Raw genomic sequence first — 22,715 nt, 5'->3', positions numbered from 1 at the left:
GTAATTTCTGCTCCATTAGCAGCACCAAATGGAATAGCAAAATTAATGTTAAGCTTCCTGAACATTCGCTCTGGCTTCCATCGGTCAGACAAAAAGACATTTCCTGCTCAAACTCACGCCATTGGTTGAGTCTGGATGCTCACACAAACAGAGTGATATTTTGAAGGTACCACAGAGCCACAGTGTTTTACTTTTATGTGAAATCAACCTACAAATGGCTTACTTATAGTTGTCTCTGCATATTATGCTAGGATAGGAGAAAGCATTTTAACCTTGAAAAAAAATCACACATACTGTATCAGCTTTAACATAAAGCCCCTATGTGCATCTGGAAATTTTGTCCTCCATTACACAAACATGAAGTAAACTTCTCACAACATTTTCCCAACCTTTGATTCTTATTACTCACCCTTTTTTTGTACAGGAAATCATAACCCAATCACAACCCCACTGCAACAATTCACTTTGACGGTATTTACAGGAAAATACACAAACGGCCGAATGGATTCTCCTAACAGACAGCCCAGCTGCACCAGAGACAAGCTGAATGGTGTATTCTCCACAGCTTTCTGTGCCTTTATTCATTTATCTCTGTGAGAAATATTTTACAAATACCTCTTTGTGTAGAAAGTGCTGAAAGTGGTCTGGGTGTCCTTCACACACTGCTCTCTACATGACTGTTGGCCCGCCTATGATTGGGCTGAAAAACTGGAAGAGAAACACAGAGATAAGTATTAGAATGGTCATTCTTTGCCCAGTGAGGCAGATGAGTAATATGAAGAGTTGTGTGGCTGTAGCAGGAAGAGCCTGAGTATCATTGGAGTGAGAATGTTGCAGATAGCTGCGGCTGTGCTGTTTCCAATGGCCCAAGTACTGTAGCAAGACAACAGGTGCATAACGATATATCTATTTATAGGTATATTTGATATCCTGTCAAAAATGTGAGACATCTAATTAAATTTGTTTATAAACTGCCAGATATAAATGTGTATCGCATTCATTCATATAGATTCATCACCTCAGAAAACGTATTCTTCACAATGCTGTTAAATTCTACTTTTCGCGATTATATCAGACTGATCTCACTGTGAATTTGGCGACAGTAGGTCAAAGTTCTGCTGTTGAAATCGGTCTATGCTTACTAAATTTCGAACCACTGCCCCCAGTGGCTGAAAATGGAAGTGTTGTTGAATGTATGGGCACGTGTGAGCTTCAATGGACTACTTGCACAACTGCTTCCATATTCTACATAGTGCGGCTCAGGCGTTTCTGGTTACAGCATTCAGTGCACCTACATGCAGAGATTTATTGATGGGAAGGCAGATTATTTCTACTTTTAAGGGCTTTCAGTTTATTAAAACAATAAACCATGTTTTTTACGTTAACATGATCCCAAATGTACTATTTGTTGAGATTTGCCTCTAAATATATTTTTTCCTTTACAAATGTAGCTATACTCAGCTCCTGAATAATACATCAAACATATACAACCTGCAGCATTCTTGCCATCTTTGTTAACATGTGTTTCATTCATTGATTATATTTAATAACTATTGAGCTTCAATTATAAATTCCACCATACAGTGATTGCAAATGACTTAAGTTTGGTTAAATGTCCCAGACAGACTGATTTATAAAAGCATTACCCATTCTCTTACCCTTCCCAGGCTTTAAAAACCACAGAATGAAGCAGTTTTGATGTCAAATCGAATAAATAAAGTACATTAACTGCACTAAAATAAATAACAGCACTACACATATTCAATCAGTTATAACTCATTGTCTTTGGCAGTTTTTTTTTACTTATGCATTTACATTTCAACATATAGTGATATATTTATCAATGAAACAAGGACACAAAATAGAGATTAAAACATACATTTAATAAAAATAAGGTGATGTATGTATTCATCAGGTCTCTCTCTCCTCCCTCATACATGGAGCATTACAGTGTTTGAAGCGTGTTGTTAAATTTTTCTTCCACTGAATTTTGAAGACGCTGTACACAGTAATGTTCAGAATATTTCTTCACCTGTCTCTGAAAATGTCCGTACCTTAAAAGCTTCTCCCAAACACTCATTTTAAGTGGAGTTTCGGGAACTAGGCAACTACAGCACATTGCAGATAGCCAGAAACTAGCTAGCCGGACTATTTCAAAGCGGACATATGTCATGAGGCTCAGTGCAAATAGTCCATTTCCAGGTGAAATGTCCACAGAGTGGCGCCAAAAGTGAGTTGTCTTTTTAGTTATAAATGAATATAGTCAACAGGAAAGCATATTTTACTAAACATACGCCCTTACCCAAACCCAAACCCCAACCCTAAACCTAACCATCAGTGGAGAAAAAATTTAATCTTAGAGGAAGAATGCAAGCTCTGAATCACGCTCATCATTGATTAGGTGAATGCGATTACTTCCTGGTTTCAATGGGACTAGAACCTATGCCTCTGAGCCATGTTGCGCCACAGGAAAAGGTAAACACATCTTCACTCTCAGAACTCTCCTGCATAACTGGAAACTCGTTATTCACAAAGCTCTACACGTTCCCCAAACCTTGCATGTTTGCTTGTTAAATATTCTGGCTAATTTGACTGTGCTCTCAGTTCCGTTTAACAAATTGTACCATATTTAAATCAATTCCAAAGAACTCCACAGACTTCCCCCACAAATCTGCACAAAAAACACAAAGAACCGTCCACACATGTCTGAGCTTATGGGTCTCTGCCAATGCAAGCAAAACATATCTCAGTTGAGACATGCAACAAAACACAAAATGTCCATTAATAGGCCTTTCACTAAATATTTGGTACCCTTATTAAAGGTAACAACAACAAAGACGGTATTCGACATGGGTTCTTTATATGAAATTATCAAGAAACAATGCTATAGGAATGGGTCACATAAAATTAATTGATTTGCAGCTAACAACAATTACCCTCTCCATTTGGAATTGCCATTCAGTACCTTAGTATAAGCAGTGTAGACAGCTAGTAAGAGGGCCAGCCAATGATAATCATGCCGTAGCAACAGATACAAAAACCTCATGTAGTCACAGCCTAGTCCAAACCCCACTGGTGTCCCAACACAATACTGAGCCTTCATGTTGATGCCTGGCTCTTATACTGCACCCAAGGCTGTGCTGGCTGAGAGTGACACCACACGTGACCAATAGCCACAGAGAAATATAGATGCAGAGTTATCAACAGTCACAGGGAAATCCTTAGTCATGAAGCCTTCCAGTACAGTGTCCACAACTTCTCCTCTTCTGTCTATTACCTCCTCCACTTCCCCTAAATGACCCTAACCCTGCGAGCTTCCGTGAGAGAGGAACAAAGGACCATCATTGTCCTAGATCCCTTTTCACGATTTTCTCTTCAGTCTCATCCGAGTCTACTTCTGAATGTAATGAGTCTGGAGGAGTGTGGTGAATCACTGGTTTAGAGTGGGTCAGCAAAACACTCATGTGGACGTGTGTATACACACACAGTTCATATGACGGCAGACCCCTATATTTTTGTATTACTGTTTAGGGAAGTTTCCCTTAATCAAATGATATACTGTAATGGCTACAAATGGTCAGCTCATGAGGTCAGTGAAGTTTTCATTTACTGTAGTTTGAAAATCTGCAGATACACATGAAGTCATACAAATGTCTAGAGTTTATTCTGGTTTGACTAGATGTGGTCTCCAGGTCTCGCATGAGGATGATAACATGAATGTCACACTTTTGAGCTGCACTCAGGTGCTTTTTCTCTTTTAGGGCTATGTTAACAGTGATCAGTCAAATGTAGACAGTGAAAAATTAATATTCAGATTAGTGACAGACAGGCAGGCAGACAGACAGACAGAGAGACAGACAGAGAGGCAGGCAGGCAGGCAGGCAGGCAGGCAGTTTTACTGAATGGGTTTCTCATTGACATATTCTTAAATTTTTACATTTGATCCCCTCCCAGTATTTGGTTACTTGCTTGCGTGATACAGCAATAGCTGCAAGATTAAGCTACAGACATGTTAACAAACTCTTGTGCTTTAAGGATAGAAATACAGACGCGACTGTTTGTCTCCCCCTTGTGGTCATTAAAAGAGACACAGAAATATCATTGCTCAAGCAGTCTATATTCTGTATTATGCTCCATAAAGTAGACTTGGTAAAGGTCAAAGGGGCATCTGCATTTTAAGAGATGATACCATGATTTACCTCCAAGACATTGGCGATTAATTTACTCATTGAGAAAGACCTTGACTAACCTGTACTGTGCAAAAATCTTTTTGTGTCTAGTCCACAAACAGAAGCCTACTGTGCCCTATTTCAATTCAAACCACAAGTGTATGTCCCACAGAACAAGATGACAGTTCATGTTCTGTGGGAAATACACATATCAAGGTTTACAGCAGACAATGGATCATGAGCAGATAAACAATGCAAAAAGAACTAAATTTAGGGGTTGAGATAAGAGGAAGTGAGATATTAGTCACAAGCAATTAGTATTGCATTATGTCAGAATAATCCCCACTCAAGCTTTAGATCACGTGCAGATGAAAAATGATCGGATTTCTGCAATATGGAATGTGTGACATTTAGATTAACATTAGAGGATTAGACATTATACTAATAAATAAATAAATACATTAAAAAAATAAAAATAAATAGCTGATAGTTTAAAGGTTTCCATTTTTTAAATAAATACCTTTGCCAGTCTATCATATTGATAGTAAACTCTTCTAGCCTAGCTGTATAGCTTAGGTCATTTCCAGGAAGAAAAAAAAAACTAATTTTACATATCAAAAGAAGCAGTGTTTTATTTAGGTAAGCATTATTTTCTTTAGGCAAAATAGGCATTTTGGGTGTAAAAGGAAATAAATGCCATAAAGGTTGGTTGTAGATCACAGATTAACCACAAACCCAAGTTACCAAAATTAGAATGAGACAGCAGAACGTTTTGTTGCCATTTATGGAAGTTTAAATATTCTGTTTTGATGCCAATCTACTAGCTTTGTCCCAAATGTTGCACTATACACTTTACCAGGGGTCGGCAAACTTTTTGACATGAAGTGCCTTTTTTTATTTTTCCTTATTAATAATGGTGCCAATGTAATAACTCCCCCATACCCAACCCTATTGGTTACTACAATATTACAATAGTAAAACCATGGTTACTATATGGATGCTAGAGTATTAATGTTGTAAAACCAAGGTTAGTTGTATCAAAACCAAGGTTTCCGCCAAAAACATGGTTGCTACAGTCATTTTTAGGTTGAAAATCATATTGATAGTGGTATCTTCTCGTTTACATTAAGTGTTGTTCAGAAGAAAAAAGCAAGAAATAAAAACAAGAGAATGTAGGCTGTCATCCCCTCAACTGGCCAGCGTGATTGACATAAAGCGAACGTGTTTACTTGAACGATTCACAGAAAGTGAAGAGCTGCCTGAATTGATCACATTGCATCTTACGGTCAAAGTATACTTCAGTTGTCCGCGTTTCTGATTGCTCTGTGCACAGTATGCATGATTCAAATTTTGTCGTTAGCACAGTCTGCACAGACTGTCTGTGCGTGTTCAAGATTTTCTTGACCCGTGGATGCGGTCCTCGTCTGTGCGCATCATTGGTGCATACGCCAGCCGTTAACTGTATCACAAATCAGTTGTAGTGGGCATGCATCAAATGCACTCATATTCGCTTGCGGTCAAAAAAGTATACTTTGAAAGGCACGATCCGGGTGCAATCCGATCTGGAACACAGAAAAACAAAGTATTTCCGGACCTTTACATTAACAGCTTGTGATGCACAAATGGTTTACACGCGCTGTGCTCGTCTGTTGACTAGCACAATTTCATCAGTTTTTAATAGTGTGTAGCTCCCATTCAGGTCATAACTACAGAAATCACGCAGCATGATTATTTAGTGTAGTTGTGTTCCAAAATGTGTCACAACGCAAATCATTAAGCCCAAAGTATACTTTGGTTGTCCACACTGCTGATTGCTCCGCACACAGTATGTGTGACGCAAATTTTGTCATCGGCACAGTCTGCGTGGACTGTCCGCGCACAGCCCAGATTTTCTCGACAAGTCGCCGCATGCACCAGCCGTTGAATGTACTAAAAGAGTATCACAAAGCAGTCATAGTGCACATGCATCGAACACATTCGTATTCAGTCAAGGTCAAAAGAGTATACTTTGAAAGGCAATGTGGTCGACCTTTACACATCACAAGTACACATTGCCACAAGCGGTGCTATAGCAGACATTAGTGTGAACTGTCCACTGAGTTTTCTCTTTCAAGTCAACTACTACTCATGGCGGAGCAACAGTTTGAAGAGAAAATTACTGAGCAAGTAAGTTCGTCTATATATTTATAGCAACTTACTGCACCTGAATAATAACTGAAGTACAACAGTGCACGTTAAGCATGTTCAACCAGACTGCGAATTGGCCACGCACTGGCCAAGCGCTCGCATATGCGTACGCATACAAAGAATGTTTCTGACCTTAAAGGTGAAGTGCATCATTTCTACGCCACTAGCGGCACCAAATGGAACTACAAAAATAATGACCGTTTTCAAACAGGTTCCCCAAGCATTCTGCCCATCTCCCATTGGTCAGACTAACAGATAGTCCTGCCTCAAACTCACAAACAAAGCAATGTTAAAAGCACCTGCAGAGCCAGTATTTACACTTTCAGAAGTTGATTTTTCACACTGCTCAACATACAAAATATGACACACATCCCCTTTAAGCTCTTCTGTATATAAGATTTGCTTCTAAGTGGGCTTTTGTGATTAATTCAAAGCTGTTTTTTTCCCTATGGCTTTGTTTGAAAGGTGCATGATGGGTAACAAAGGGCTGGCCACCACATATTTCCAATCAGGCACTGTAATAATGTAATAATAAAATAAAATATTGTCAATATTTTTCGTCTCTTTATCTAATGTTTTTCCCCTTTCTGTGCAAAATCAATGCAAAAATGACCGCAAGTCTTTTCTACATGTTGTTTGTTTACACGTTGTAATGAATAAACTCTACAGATGCTATTTGTGTGAGTTTGTGTGAGAATCAATTTCGGGATTGTAGCTTCAGTTAGGGAGGAATGGTCTTGTAACTGATGTGTAATAGATTTCTGTGAAAAATAGGCCATTGCGCTTTAGATATCTGAGAACCCACAAAGTCTGAAACTTAGTCTGTTTGCAGTTTGGAGGTTCCACTAGCAGGTGCTGTTAAAGTGCATGTTCAAAGTCTAGAATTACTAATGATGTCTCAATATTTTTCAGCCTATTGAGGATGTTCGATATATATCTCAATAATTACATATTTGCTCTGAAATGGCTATTTAATTTTTTATTAGAGGAACCAACATTTTATCCAAACAGCCATTGTAGCCAAGTAGATTCAATATTTTAAAGGCATTAAATAAAAATCTATTTAAAAATAATGTAGGCATTATTCCCAGTTTTTCACTAAATTAACACAAGTGAGAATGATATGTAATTATTTTAATTGATCTGCACTTTTATATATTTAGATTCCATATACAATGATACAATGATACATACTTAATTAAAAGCATTGTTTACCTTCATAAATTTTTACTAAGACATTTTTGTAAATGAACAAGGTGTGCAAAAACTACTTCACTCAAATATTTTTGGAACTCTTTGAATATTGTATAATACTAAATTATTACTGTGGGATCTAGTCAAGTTTATTATTATAATACTGAAGTATCATTATTATTTTGAGGATTAGATTTTTGTTATACAAAAGTAATATACACTGCCTGGCCAAAAAAAAAAAAAAAGTCGCCGTTTGGATTTAAATATGCAGATACTAAAGAGCCTTTGATTGGATCATTATAGCAGTGATTAATATGTTTCAGCTGGCAACAATTCTTTTAACCCTAACTGATGCACTTTGACCTCTGCAGAGCACTCAAACCAACAGTGACATTTCCTCCAAAGGGACCTCACTGGGGTGCTTTCGACATGATACACTTACATGGGAAGAGTTACGCAGATGCAAACAGTAGCAAAAACAGGGTTTAAACTGCTTATTGATATTCAACTTGTGAGACAAGACAACCTTTGTGTGCACATACACTGAGGCAATTTAATAAACTAAATACAGACAACAATGTATTTACAGTATTATTTTGGGCCAGAGGGGGAGCGTCAGAAACAAAACTGTTTTTCATTGGTCTGAACAGCTGCAGGGCTGTTGCAATGGCCCAGCTCCTGTGTAGGAGGTCATGTTTATGACCAAGGAGCTGTTGTTTTCCTGACAATAGCCTATGGAAAGGAGAGGCATGCAAAAGATATTTCTAGGCTCTGACTACACCTCTAAACAAGCTGGTCTGGCATTTCTATTATTTTTACCACAGCTTTTCTCATCAGCAACAAGGGAACCAAAAACCAACCCATGTATTTTGCAGTTACATTAAGATGACTGAGGGGAATCCCAAAGTTACATATTCATGCTTTGCTGTGTTGAAGTGTGTTTTCGTAATAATATAGATGTTGCGTTAGGGAAACTAGAAAGAAAAAAAAACTAGTTCACCTTCATTCCATAATTTGTTAGCAAGGTCTTAAACAGGAATGCCTTGAATTAATCCACAGCCAACGGGATGTTCAGGAGATGTGTTGGGAGATTAGGAGCGTTGGTGGCGACAGAACACTGTTTTCAATTGTCAACGTCGCTTATGCCGCATTAAAACGCAGGATTCTGTCTCGAGAATTCCACCTCCCTCTCTGGCTCCCCCACTCAAAGCTGCAAATGGAACCAGCACTGTTTTACGCTTCTGTATGGAAACTATGCCAGCCTTTGGCCTATCTGGCATGTGTGTCAAGAGAGGAAGGTTGAGAAAGAGAGATGAAATGCTTTGGGACATTAGTCAAGAGTTTAAAGAGGGGAACCATGTCCATGTTTAGCAGTGTGAGATTTACAGGGTGACGCTGAGACATAAACACAGCACACACTATGTTTGAGCAATGACAGCTGATATGGAGATAAAAACAAACAAATGTCTTTTCGTTCTGTATTATTACGCAACAAGACATGTTAGGTTTAAATTGGGAGTTGCAAATGGAAGCCAACTGTACAGAGATGATGGCAGTTTCCTAGATGTGCACAAATGCACAATAATGAATGTTCAGCTTTGATCCAGGAAGCTGGTGTATCAGGTCCATCAATTAAAGGAATAGTTCGCCCAAAAATTATAATTCTCCCATCATTTATTCACCCTTATGCCGTCTCAAACTTGTATGACTTTCTTTCTTCTGCGGAACACAAACAAATATATTTTGAAGGATGTATGATGTGTTTTTGTCCATAAACTGTAAGTCAAAGGGGTCCAAAACTTTCAAGCTCCAAAAAGGACATAAAAGCAGCACAATGGTATTCCAATTACATGCTGTACATGCACTCTGTACATGCGTCAAGCACTAGAACGTGTAATCGAGCTTAAAACTGCGCCAAGGAGACTGCAGAGGCCAAGATTTACAGTGATAAAAAGCTTGAAACTTTTGGAACCCATTGACTTGCATTGTATGGACAAACATGCATCATATATACTTCAAAAAAAAATTTTTTTTATTCCGCAGAAGAAAGTCATACGAGTTTTGCCTGAACTGTTCCTTGAACTTAAAACTACACCATCGAATGCAGCTCTAAAAGACTCTTCTGTTTCTGCTCAGCTTTGAATGAGAGCCTCCTACACAATCTCACCATGCAAAAGAGCTTTTTGGTATTTTATCCAGATGAGCGACAGAGCAGCAATTACCAACAGCCAATGAAAAAGCAAGAGGGCATGAGAGGAGAGCAATGCATGATGACAAAAATAGAATTGTGCCAACATATTAATTTATTTAATTACAAAACTAAAATGTTATAAAATAATTTTAAAAAAAAGTTTTGAAATGGATGACTTGGACCGAATAATTAAGAAAAGCAGCCAATAAGTGCCCAACATAGATAGGAACTCCTTCAATACTGTTTAAAAAGCATCCCAGGGTGATACCTCAAGAAGTTGGTTGAGAAAATGTCAAGAGTACATGTCTGCAAATTCTAGGCAAAGCGTGGCCACTTTGAAGATGCTAAAATATAACACAGTTTTGATTTATTTTGGATTTTTTTAGTCACAACATAATTCCCATATTTCCATTTCTATTATTCCATAGTTTTGATGACTTTACTATTATTTTAAAATGTGAAAAAAAAAAAAGAATGAGTAAGTGACCCTAAACTTTTGAACGATAGTGTAACACAAGTGAGAAAGAGATTTAATCAATTTCATTGATCTGCACTTTTATATATTTATATTCCATATACAATTATACATAGTAGCTTAATAAAAAGCATTATTTACATTTACACAAGATGAGCAAAAACTACTTCACTCACATATTTTTGGAACCCTTTGAATATAGCATAATACTAAATTATTACTGTGTGACCTAGTCAAGTTTATTATTATAATACTGAATTATCATTATTATTTTGAGGATTAGATTTGTGTTATACAAAAGTAATATACACTGCCTGGCCAAAACAAAAGTAGTTGTTTGGATTTAAATAAGCAGATACTAAAGAGCCTTTGATTGGATAATTTTTGCAGTGATTAATATGTTTCAGCTGGCAACAATTCTTTTAACCCTAACTGATGCAGTGTGTAGCTTCTCATTTCTTAAACAACTATGTCGAAAGACGTATCCCGTGGTCCTGGAAAAGATGTTAATGTGTTTCAGAAGGGGCAAATTATTGGCCTGCATCAAGCAAAGAAAACAACTAAGGAGATCGCTGAAATCACTGGAATTGGGTTAAGAACTGTCCAACGCATTATTAAAAGCTGGAATAATAGTGGTGAACCATCAGCTTCCTGGAAGAAATGTGGTAGGAAAAAATCTTGAATGATCATGATCAGAGATCACTAAAATGCTTGAAGTCACATCGTAAAAATTCGACAGTAGAACTTACAGCTATGTTTAATAGTGTAAGTAAGAGCATTTACACATGCACAATGCAACGAGAACTTACAAGTTTGGTACTAAACAGCTGTGTGGCCACAAGAAAACCACATCTTAGTAAGGCTAATTGGAGAAAACGACTCCAATTTGCTAGGGAGCATAAAAATTGGACTGTGGAGCAATGGAAAAAGGTCATGTGGTCTAATGAGTCCAGATTTACCCTATTCCAAAGCGATGGGTGTGTCAGGGTAAGAAGGGAAGCGCATGAAGCGAAGCACCCGTCATGCATAGTGCCCACTGTACAAGCCTCTGGAGGCAGTGTTATGATCTGGGGTTGCTTCAATTGGTCAGGTCTAGTCTCAGCAACATTATGTGGCAATAAAATTAAGTCAGCTGACTACCGGAATGTACTGAATGACCAGGTTATCCCATCAATGGATTTTTTTCTTCCCTGAAGGCACGGGCATCTTCTAGGACGACAATGACAAGACTCCTTAGGCTCAAATTGTGAAAGAGTGGTTCAGGGAGCATGAGGAATTATTTTCACACATGAGTTGGCCACCACAGAGTCCTGACCTTAACCCCATTGAAAGTCTCTGGGATGTGCTAGAGAAGACTTTACGGAGTGATTCGACTCTCTCGTCATCAACACAAGATCTCGGCCAAAATTAATGCAACTCTGGATGGAAATAAATGTTGACTTTGCATAAGGTTGTCGAAACAATGCCACAATGAATGCACACCATAATCAAAGCTAAAGACAGTCCAACTAAATATTAGAGTACGTGACATTTTTTTTTAGCCAGGCAGTGTATATTTCTGTCCTATTTACATCAAATTGACCTGGGGCTTTTATTTTGACACTAAAATTGCTATGTGTATTAGACAGTTTACAATGTTCCACATCTGGTGAAATGCTGCCACCTCCTCCTTATCTGATATACTGGGCTGCATTTATATATTTGTATAATAACTTAATTGTGCAGCCCTAAAGGATCACGAAATTAGCCTACTGATCCGCTCTTTATGAAACTTAATGGCCAAATGAAAAGCACATTAAATTCATCATGATATTCACTATATTGCTTAATTTTATATCGTCAGCAGTATCATTGCGATTATATTGTGTATAGTCGATATATCGGCCAGCCCTACATTTATATAATTTGCACTTTGCTTGCACGATTACGCCAACCCCCTTACACCTTGACTTAGCACATACTTGCATGAAAATTCCAAAACTTCAAGGCCACACCCACTGACTTTGGGCATTTGGTATATTACACAGCACTTAAAATAGGGCCCTGTGAGTCTTTATGTGTGCATAAGGTGACAAGCCTCTGTCTTGTAGTGTGCACTTGGTTTAAGACCACCTGGCCCTGTGCCTTTGAATGACCACCCTTCTGCACAGCCTGACCTTCACTTGCCCCAGCACATTGAGTACAACACACCCCTTTCTTTTTCCACACTCACCATGTACACTTTAATCCCCTTTGATCTGTATATTTTTTTAAAAGACTCTCCAAGAAGTGTTGCTACTGATCTGACTGTCTCTTCACTCCTTGCTAATACACACAGAAGAGGCTAAGGTGTCTGAACCACAAGTTAAACAGGATATTACACTACTGTGTACATTAGAACAGGACTGCCAGGTCCTGTTTTAGTTTAAAGAGCACACCAACAGTTGCCTGGAATTTGGGTACTACACTATCAGCAAAGAATGTATATATTATGTAATTTGATTCATTACTGTTGTAAATTACATAATTCATCAAATCAGGCATTAGCCTATTCTTATACTTTCAGAATATTATATGAAATACTTAATTTTATGTTTTCAATGGCTACAAATTAAAAGCTAAAGGGAGATGTCTCAAGACCATTACTGCTGGTCCAGCCTGTATCACTTAGAACAGAGTACCCCCAAAACTGGTTTTGCTTCAGGACCCAGATTTTACAATGGACGTCAAACTAATTTTTAGTCCTTAAAAACTAAAAATTAATCTCCAGTCTGAAAAGAGCATTTGTTGTTTCTTTTCTGCAAAAATGACTCATCGCCTCCACAACATACGTAATTAACTGATAGAGTGGCTGAGGTACTTCAACTCTGAAGATGGTACTATTGTTACTGTAGTTTGCTTTTAATCAATGAAAAGATGTCAAGTAAGGTCCCTAGATGTTGTTGTGTTCCTAGTTGTGAAAAAACTGCATCTCTGCACAGACTTCTGAAGGATACAAACGTTACGAATGAGTGGCTTTTTTAAATAAAGTTCCCTGAATGTGTCAATGTGGGATTGTGTTTTTTTTTTGGCACATTTCTCAAATGATTCTTTTGAGAACTCTAATGATTCAGACTTTACAAGAAACTTATGTTGAAAGATGGAGTAGTGCCAAATAAATTGGACACAACCGTAATGTGCTGAGTAACAAATATAATACAACTCTTTCTGTCTGTGTTTGTTTGATATGTAAAGAATTGTATAGTCTGTTTTTAATCACAAAATAAAACATGATCAGGACTCCGACGTGGCGCGGATTGTGCTTACTACACAGTTACTTGCCAATGAAATACATAACTGCTCACAAAATATTGATGTGAGTTTAAATGATTTTATTATTGAAGAACACGTAGCACGGAGTGCAATGAAAGACAGTGGTCTAGAACTAGTGGCTGCCGTCTAATCTGTCTTGTATTAGCCAGAACGTCCCGTATTTTGGCTGAAATGAATGAATCGGGACACCCATTGTCCCGTATTTAAGCAGCAAAACAGTCAAGGGGGCGATCTCCTCCCCGGTCGACTGGCAAACATATCGTATTTCTCATGGGATGCGTATTGAAGCGGCCACACTAAAGAGGCGAACGCCAGGGTCGACCGTCTATTACAGCTGGACACACATTTATTAAACCTTTACATTCACTGCTTGTTTTAGTCGGGACTATTTTCACTGTTTTCAGCTTTATTGTAATATGCTATATAGCATTATTGTATCACGATATATTGTGTGCCTAATAAAATAAGTATTCGGGAGCAACAGTATGCCGACTTTGTTCAGTTATTTCATTTGAAACAACTATAGAAGTTTGATTGCGTGTTTCACATAAATTGGGACATACACTGGTGAGCAAAAACATTATGACCACCTGCCAAATATGCTGTTGGTCCTCTGCGTGCTGCCAAAACAGCACCAACCAGCCAAGGCATGGACTCTACAAGACCCCTGAAGGTGTCCTGTGGTATCTAGCACCAAGACATTAGCAGCGGATACTTCAAGTACTGTAGGTTGCAAGGTGGAGCCGCCGTGGATCGGACTTGTTGGTCCAGCACATCCCACAGATGCTCAATCGAATTGAGATCTGGGGAATTTGGAGGCCAGGGCAACATCTTGAACTCTTAATCATGTTCCTCAAACCATTCCCGAACAATGTGTGCAGTGTGGCAGTGCGCATTAACCTGCTGAAAGAGGCCACTGCCATCAGGGAATACTATGGCCATGAAGGGGTGTACATGGCCTGCAACGATGTTAAGGTAGGTGGCACGTGTCAAACTGACGTCAACATAAATGGCCAGACACAGGGATTCTCAGCAGAACATTGCCCAGAGCATCACACTCCCTCCACCAGCTTGTCGTCTTTCCATAGTGCATCCTGGTTCACCCCAGGTTAACAGTGCACACGTACACGGGCGTCCACATGATGTAAAAGAAAATGGGACTCATCGGACCAGGCAACCTTCCTCAATTGCTCCAAGGTCCAGTTCCGATGCTCGCTTGCCCATTGTAGGTGCTTTCAACGGTGGACGGGTCATCATGGGCACTCTGACCGGTCTGCAGCTACGCAGCCCCATACTCAGCAGGGTGCGATGTGCTGTGTGTTGTGACATATTCCTCCCATAACCATCATTAAAATTTTCTGTGACTTGTGCAACAGTAGACCTTCTGTCGTTTCAGACCAGATGGTATAGCCTTCGTTGCCCTCGCACATCGATGAGCCTTGGGCGCCTAACTCCGTTGCCAGTTTGTGGTTTGTCCCTCCTCGGAAAACTGTTGTATAGGTACTCACCACTGTTGACGGGGGGCACCCCACAAGGCTTACCGTTTCAGAGATGCTCTGACCCAGTAGCCTGGCCATAACAATTTGGCCCTTGTCAAAGTCACTCAAGTCTTTACTCCTGCCCATTTCTCCTGCATTCAACACACTGACTATGAGAACTGATTGTTCGCTTACCATCTAATCTACCCAGACCTTGACATGTGGCCTTCTTAGGAGATGATCAACATTATTCGCTTCACCTGTGAGTGGTCAAAATGTTTTGGCTCATCGGTGTATACAGTAGCTATTAATGATTACCTGGACTGAGTGCTTTCAGGGGATTTTGTAAATCACTTGCACGTTTTCATTCTTATATTCTTGGAAAAAACAGTCCCATGAGTATTGGAAGGGGGTGTTGGCACTTCAAAGATGTTAGCCAGTCATAACAAAGTGGGTGTGTATACTGAAATCTTAAAGGGGGACAGCACAGAAAACCGAGTTTTCCAGATGGGAAGAGCTTTCTCCTCCCTTTTAAACATTGATTTATTTTGTTATCTTAACTATGCACAATTACATGGTAAGTTGCATATTATTTTGTGCATTTAGCATTGTTGTTTCCCTGCTGTCCTATCAGAACAGAATTTATATTTGAGAAACACTGAACTGTTTTTGTACATGTACACAGTTTATTCTGTACTGACTTTTTCAGTCAGTAATAACTGTTGAGAACAGCTGTTGCATTAAATGGCCCACTGCTTTCTCTCTCCATGCTCCATCAGCTTCAAGTATCGACTCTGAGTACCATTGTAAAAAAAAAAAAAAAAGCAGAGAGGAACACAATTTTGTTTCATATTTACACGAAAGGGTTGCATCTACAAGGCAGGATTTTGGCACATGATTTGGTGCAAGATTTACCAAAAAAAAGTCACATCTTAGCTTTTATAGTTCTGGCCTAGACATGGAGTGCTGGTTGTTGAAGCAAACAATACTGAATTAGAATCACATTGGATAAACATTGATATTGTTACAGTCATTCTATTTTTTTTTATTTTTTTTTTGACTGTTAGATCTAAGCTTGTACAACAAAACTCGTAATGTATTGTTACATTAAAGGACCTTGAGTAGCAGCTCATAGTCAGCTATGAAGACAGGGTCATATCTAGAATTAACCCAAGCGTAGTTTATGTTCAACTAAAATACTGTCAGAGCAGCCGACTCAATGGCAGCGTAATGGAAACAGACCAAATGCAAGCCAACCTAAATGTGTTTCCCGTTGTCCTCGCTGCTGGGTGTTTATATGTCCATGGGAGTGTGGGAGAGGTGAGTGTTCTGGTCATCCACCATACAATTCTACACTCATCATATCTGGTCATAATCACTCAATTGCATCAAAACAAACACATAACTGTCGCCTAATGCCCTGGCTTTGTTTGGATTACAAGCATTGACACGTGTGACGGACAATGCTGCAGTGCCACACCTGTAACAAGACCGTGCAATTATCTGTTACCATCAATAAGTACAGATAAAGCCGGCGGTTTTCTACAGCATTATCTGATATGACCTGTGGGCGAACTTGATTTCCTGGCATGTCCGAGATTTTCTCCTTTGAGTGATTCAACAGAAATGTATCCAAAGTGTAGAAAAATGTCTAAAGAAGCAGCGGAGGCAACATTTTGAAACCCTAAATAAAATGGCCCATTCAATTCAATGAAAAGCCATGAGAGCCAGAGGCAGTAATTTCCACTTCTGTGAAAGTCAACTACAGGACAACACTTAACTATTCCATTGTTTTTCTGGTTTGTAGTCATTGTAAAAGGATGAATGTCCAGCCTAAACCAGTGGTTCTCAACTTGTTTTGCTTCAGGATCCAAATTTCACATTGAGAATAGGGTGGTGACCCAACACAATACCAAAATTGTTCAATCTTACAAAATTTTATTTCAGCCAGATTTATGCTCAGCCGTCAATAATTCACCACACAAAACTCATTGTGATTGGCACAAACTACAGGTATGTCTCGTTGCAAGTGAACATGTATTTAATGTATTCTGGGTCACTCTGCTTTCACCTTGCATATCATTGTTCATGGCATTCAAGGATAAAACAAGTTAGCTTCTGCCTACTTTAGCTAGCTTCTACTAAGTGATGAGTTTGGTAGATGCATTTGCACCAAAATACAGCACAGTCTATGACGTCAAAAACAAAAAAAATATGGGACACGTTTTCTCCCCCCTGTTAAGAATTTATGTTTATTTAAAATGCTATCCTAACTATACATAATAAAATAGTTAGTTGCATTCTATTGCTTTTTCCTGTCTATATGCAATCCTATCAGAACTGCCCGGCGGGACATTTCTGAGAACCACAGCCAAGAACTATGTAGGCCTGTGTCAAATTTAAAAACATTAAGAATAAAACAAAAGGTTCCTAAGTTAGACTTTAAAGAAGGGCACAATCCCAAAGAACATTTATTTATGATTTCCATAGGCTGGCTTAGGTAGACCAATTCATGGGGGATCTCAAGACATTCCACCTTTCGCTTAAACTTGTGTTGCTCATTTTCCTGTGTGAAGAGTTGTGTTCTAAAACAGTGGTTCTCAACCTATTGGACTGCGAGGCCCCATTGTCCGAAACCTAGAAGTGTCAATAGATTAAAATATTTATCACAATTAATTTCGTGATTCCAGACGTTTCAGGAACTGTCATTTTATATGTTGTAGGACTACATAATTATTTAAACTAATTTCAGCATTCAAGTAAAGTTATCATATTTCAATTTAACTTATTTTAAATAATTTTAAAACATCTTACAATTATTTTGGAAGTTTGCTGAGGCCCCCTAGTGGGTCCCGGCCCCCTGGTTGATAACCACCGTTCTAGAATATCAAAAGGAAAAGACACAAAACAAAAAACAGGCAAGGGATTAACTTGATACTATCAGTTTTCACAGAAAAAAAAATACAAAATCTATTATTGTTCATTTCCTTGCTCTACTAAATCAGAATATCTGTTTATATTGTAGCCATACAGGCCTTGTTAAAATGTTTCTGATTTTCAGATTAATTGCGATCTTCATTTGAATGATCCCGATATTAATTCTTAAAATCCCAAAATCAATCTACTTTAAAGTTAACTTCAGTTTCGGGTATTTTAAATATTACTTCTGTTTAATAAATAGCATTTTAACTGAATAATTTGGGCCCTGTTTATATATACTTTTTTTAATTAGGATATTAGGCTACCAAATTAGAAGGTTTCATGTATAATTCACTGCATATGCTGAGATATCATTTCTATCATATGTAAGCAAAATGGAAATAATAACGTAAATATAACCAAATAAATCAGAATCGAAAGCTTGTGTATCTAATTAAATTTGGGAAATCTAATACCCAGTACATACATACATGTGCTGGCTTTTATTGTGTGGGTACTACCAATCTCATGTGCATGGCTTCAAAAATTCACCATGCTATAGAAACGCACAAAATAAACTCAGCAAAAAAAGAAACGTCCTTTCACGTTCAACTGCTTTTATTTTCAGCACACTTAACATGTGTAAATATTTGTATGAACATAAAAAGATTCAAGAACTAAGACATAAACTGAGCAAGTTTCACAAACATGTGACTAACAGAAATGGAATAATGTGTCCCTGAACTGGGGGGGGGGTTTGGAGGACAAAGTCAAAAGTAACATCAGTATCTGGTGTGACCACCAGCTGCATTAAGTACTGCAGTGCATCTCCTCCTCATGGACTGCACCAGATTTGCCAGTTCTTGCTGTGAGATGTTACCCCACTCTTCCACCAAGGCACTTGCAAGTTCCCAGACATTTCTGGGGGGAATGACCCTAGCCCTCACCCTCCGATCCAACAGGTCCCAGATGTGCTCAATGGGATTGAGATCCGAGCTCTTCGCTGGCCATGGCAGAACACTGGCATTCCTGTCTTGCAGTAAACCACGCACAGAACGAGGAGTATGGCTGGTGTCATTGTCATGCTGGAGGGTCATTTCAGGATGAGCCTGCAGGAAGGGTATCGCATGAGGGAGGAGGATGTCTTCCCTGTAAAGCACAGCGTTGAGATTGCCTGCAATGACAACAAGCTCAGTCCGATGATGCTGTGACACACCGCCCCAGACTATGACGGACCCTCCACCTCCAAATCGATCCCGATCCAGAGTACAGGCTTCGGCGTAACGCTCATTCCTTCGACGATAAACGCGAGTCCAACCATCACCCCTGGTGAGACAAAACCATGACTCGTCAGTGAAGAGCACTTTTTGCCAGTCCTGTCTGGTCCAGCGAAGGTGGGTTTGTCCCCATAGGCGACATTGTTGCCGGTGATGTCTGGTAAGGACGTGCCTTATAACAGGCCTACAAGCCCTCAGTCCAGCCTCTCTCAGCCTATTGCAGACAGTCTGAGCACTGATGGAGGGATTGTGCGCTCCTGGTGTAACTCGGGCAGTTGTTGTTGCCATCCTGTACCTGTCCCGCAGGTGTGATATTCAGATGTACCGATCCTGTGCAGATGTTGTTATACATGGTCTGCCACTGCGAGGACGATCAGCTGTACTTCCTGTCTCCCTGTAGCGCTTTCTTTGGCGTCTCACAGTACAGACATTGCAATTTATTGCCCTGGCCACATCTGCAGTACTCATGCCTCCATGCAGCATGCCTAAGGCACGTTCATGCAGATGAGCAGGGACCAGAGTCAGTAGAAAGGTCTCTTTAGTGTCCTAAGTTTTTATAACTGTGACCTTAATTGCCTACCGTCTGTAAGCTGTTAGTGTCTTAACAACTGTTCCACAGGTGCATGTTCATTAATTGTTTAAACCATTTACAATAAAGATCTGTAAAGTTATTTGAATTTGTACAACATTTTCTTAAAAATACTGTGTCCTGAAAAAGGGACGTTTCAGCTAAGTTTAGATAATTATTATGACACTGTGGTCAGTATTATACTGACAACCAGGCGTAATAACGACAGCGCATTATTGCATATTGCATATTATTACGTTATAGTACAGCATACTGAAAGCGTGTGAACAAGAAATCAACATTACAATGTGATGTCCTCTCTGTATGAATAGGTACACACAGCTAAGCTGGGAAGTGTATGCACGGGCCTTGATTTTGCTAACTATAAATAACTCGCGTGCTATATTTATACATTATGTGTAAATAGCATACACTTTTATATGGGACGGATCGACGGGGCTCTGCGCTGCACTGAGCTTTCCAGCAAAGTTCGCACTACGTAAGACATACTGCCAAGGCTGTTTAAGCATGCATACGTACTTCAAGTTTATGCATATCGGGTATCAATAATAAAGCGGCATATGGCTATCTGCCAGGGACAAGCTGTTACTGCGCAAACCAAAAATGCTCATACAAACAGCAATAATATATATATATATATATATATATATATATATATATATATACACATATATGTATATGTATGTATGTATATATATATATATATATATATATATATATATATATATAATTATGTTCTCAAGAACAGCATCAAATATTTATAATATTTTGACTATAAATAACAAAAGTCCAAAGATATGGGGCACTATTGAATTTGACAATGCATAATTATTTAAAGCATAACTCATCGGTTATTTCAATAGTTCTCCACCTCTCTCCACCTATGGCACGAGATACAATGACTTTCAACGGATGAAAAAATATAGAATACGCACCAATGGCGTATCTGCATTCTATTATCGTGTAAAATATTTATGTTCACATTGTCGCCATGGAATACGCCGGACATAAATACAACCCAAGCAGATGTAGACTTATTAAGGCACAAAAGTAGAGCGAATCGGGCAATATCACTTACCCGCTGAAGGTCAGAAAGTACAAAGTTGGGAGAGAGTTTTTGGAAATGAACGGCTCGAATAAGTTGTGCAGCATTAGAGCCACACTGGTATCAGTTCCCTCTTGCTTCGTGTGGAAGCGAAACTGCGCAAGAGTCCCTTTTAAAACTTCTCGATGATTTCAGCAGAACTCACTCCCTGTATGATGTTGCGATTGGTTTTTTCAGTGCGCGCTGTGTGTGTGATGTGACAGCGCTGTACCCCAGTCACCTGTGGGCCCTTGTGACAGCCTAAGCCACCAATCACAGCGCTTACAGTGCATCATGGGAAATGTAGTGTGTAAATGGATTGTAAACTTTATTCTTTTGATCAAAACGGACCGTTTGTATTTGGAATATTACGTAAACCTATATATTTCCTAAATACATATTCATCCCAAGTCCAATATTATAGTTAAAGATGACGCGTGAACATTTAAAGGAGGTCTTGCCATTATAATTATAATCATAGTCTATATTCAAGTTTCTGTCCTCAAAAAGTGTTTCTTGGCAGACAAGATCTTTGTCATACCCAGAGTAAGAGCCTTTTGTAAAGTACTTATTTTTTCAGATCTCTCTTCTCATTGTTTTATGTACAGCTGTTCTTCACTCCAAGATCATCATATACCAAGCCTACTCAATATATGAGGTGTAAGAATGCATAAAAGCAACATACTGTATGATTTGTAAAGTACCCGTAAAGTTGCCAGTTTTTTCCTTAAATCCGATTTTTTAGACCAACTGTTCAAACTCAAACTGTTCAGCCAAACGTTGGCAGCAGTGCAAAGATACGGGTCAGGAGCTTCAGTTAATGTTCACATCAACCATCAGAATGGGGAAAAAATTAGATCTCAGTGATTTCGACCGTGGCATGATTGTTGGTGCCAGACGGGCTGGTTTGAGTATTTCTGATACTGCTGATCTTCTGGGATTTTCATGCACAACAATCTCTAGAGTTTACTCAGAATGGTGCAGAAAACTGTAGTAAATGGAGTGGTGGAGGTGTAGTGGACTAAAGCACTGAACTGGTAAGCAGAAAGTTGTTGGTTCGATCCCCACAGCTGCCACCATTGTGTCCTTGAGCAAGGCACTTAACTCCAGGTTGCTCCAGGGGGATTGTCCCTGTAATAAGGGCATTGTAAGTTGCTTTGAATAAAAGCCAAATGCATAAATGTAAAACAAACAAAAAAAAAAAAAAAAAACATCCAGTGAGCAGCAGTTCTGTGGATGGAGAAGCTTTGTTGATGAGAGAAGTCAATAGAGAATGGCCAGACTGGTTCAAGCTGACAGACAGTAACTCAGATTGTACAATTGTAGAGAATGCACAACACATCAAACCATGAGGTGGATTCATACAATAATTTTTTTTTATTATTTTATTCTATTCTACTTTTTTTTTTTTCTTACCACATGAAGCCAAATATGTGTTGAAACTGTGGTGTAGATTGATCTCCCTCATTATCCATATAGTCAACCAACTATGATAAAGTGTGACACTCGTTGTACCGAGTCCGAAACACGAGGGGTGATGGCTTTCTCCAGCAGGTTGGCATCAGGTCATGTCTAGATTGTATCAATCCTTTTGCCAAAGTGTCAGGAGACTAACCCTTACGAAAACTAACAATGGTTTTACTCCAGTAATATTGTAGTAAGTGAACATGTTTTTATTTTTTTTAATTTTTTTGTCAGAACCATGGTTTTGATTAAATTAACCATAGTTTTACTACAGTAATGCTGTAGTTTCCATATAATAACCATGTTTTTACTATAGTAATATTGCAGTAACCATGACTGTAATAACCATGGTTAATTTTGTGGTTATTATGATTTTATGTAGTTATATTAGGTTGTA

The 22,715-nt window shown here is 38.8% G+C and overlaps 1 protein-coding gene across 3 annotated transcripts in view; it reads right to left on the bottom strand.

Moving 5' to 3' along the window:
- Positions 1–21,046, bottom strand: part of LOC127426146 (transcription factor EB-like) — a 57,990-nt gene extending 36,944 nt beyond the window's left edge. Inside the window, exons 1-4 of one of the 3 annotated variants that reach the window (XM_051672718.1) lie at positions 20,849–21,046; positions 17,800–17,864; positions 17,522–17,622; positions 616–708 (exon numbers count right to left, since the gene is read on the bottom strand). The gene's annotated coding sequence lies outside the window, so the exon portion shown is untranslated. Of the gene's footprint in view, positions 1–615; positions 709–2,965; positions 3,083–17,521; positions 17,623–17,799; positions 17,865–20,848 lie in introns of those variants that run through there. The other 2 variants (XM_051672720.1, XM_051672721.1) reach the window with 2 other exon arrangements.
- Between the last annotated feature and the right edge of the window lie 1,669 nt (positions 21,047–22,715).

Source organism: Myxocyprinus asiaticus, chromosome 35, assembly GCF_019703515.2.
Source record: "Myxocyprinus asiaticus isolate MX2 ecotype Aquarium Trade chromosome 35, UBuf_Myxa_2, whole genome shotgun sequence".
In the NCBI taxonomy this organism is placed as follows: Eukaryota; Metazoa; Chordata; class Actinopteri; order Cypriniformes; family Catostomidae; genus Myxocyprinus; species Myxocyprinus asiaticus.
Note: the sequence above shows the minus strand (reverse complement) of the source record. Positions and strands in the feature narration are given on the sequence as shown.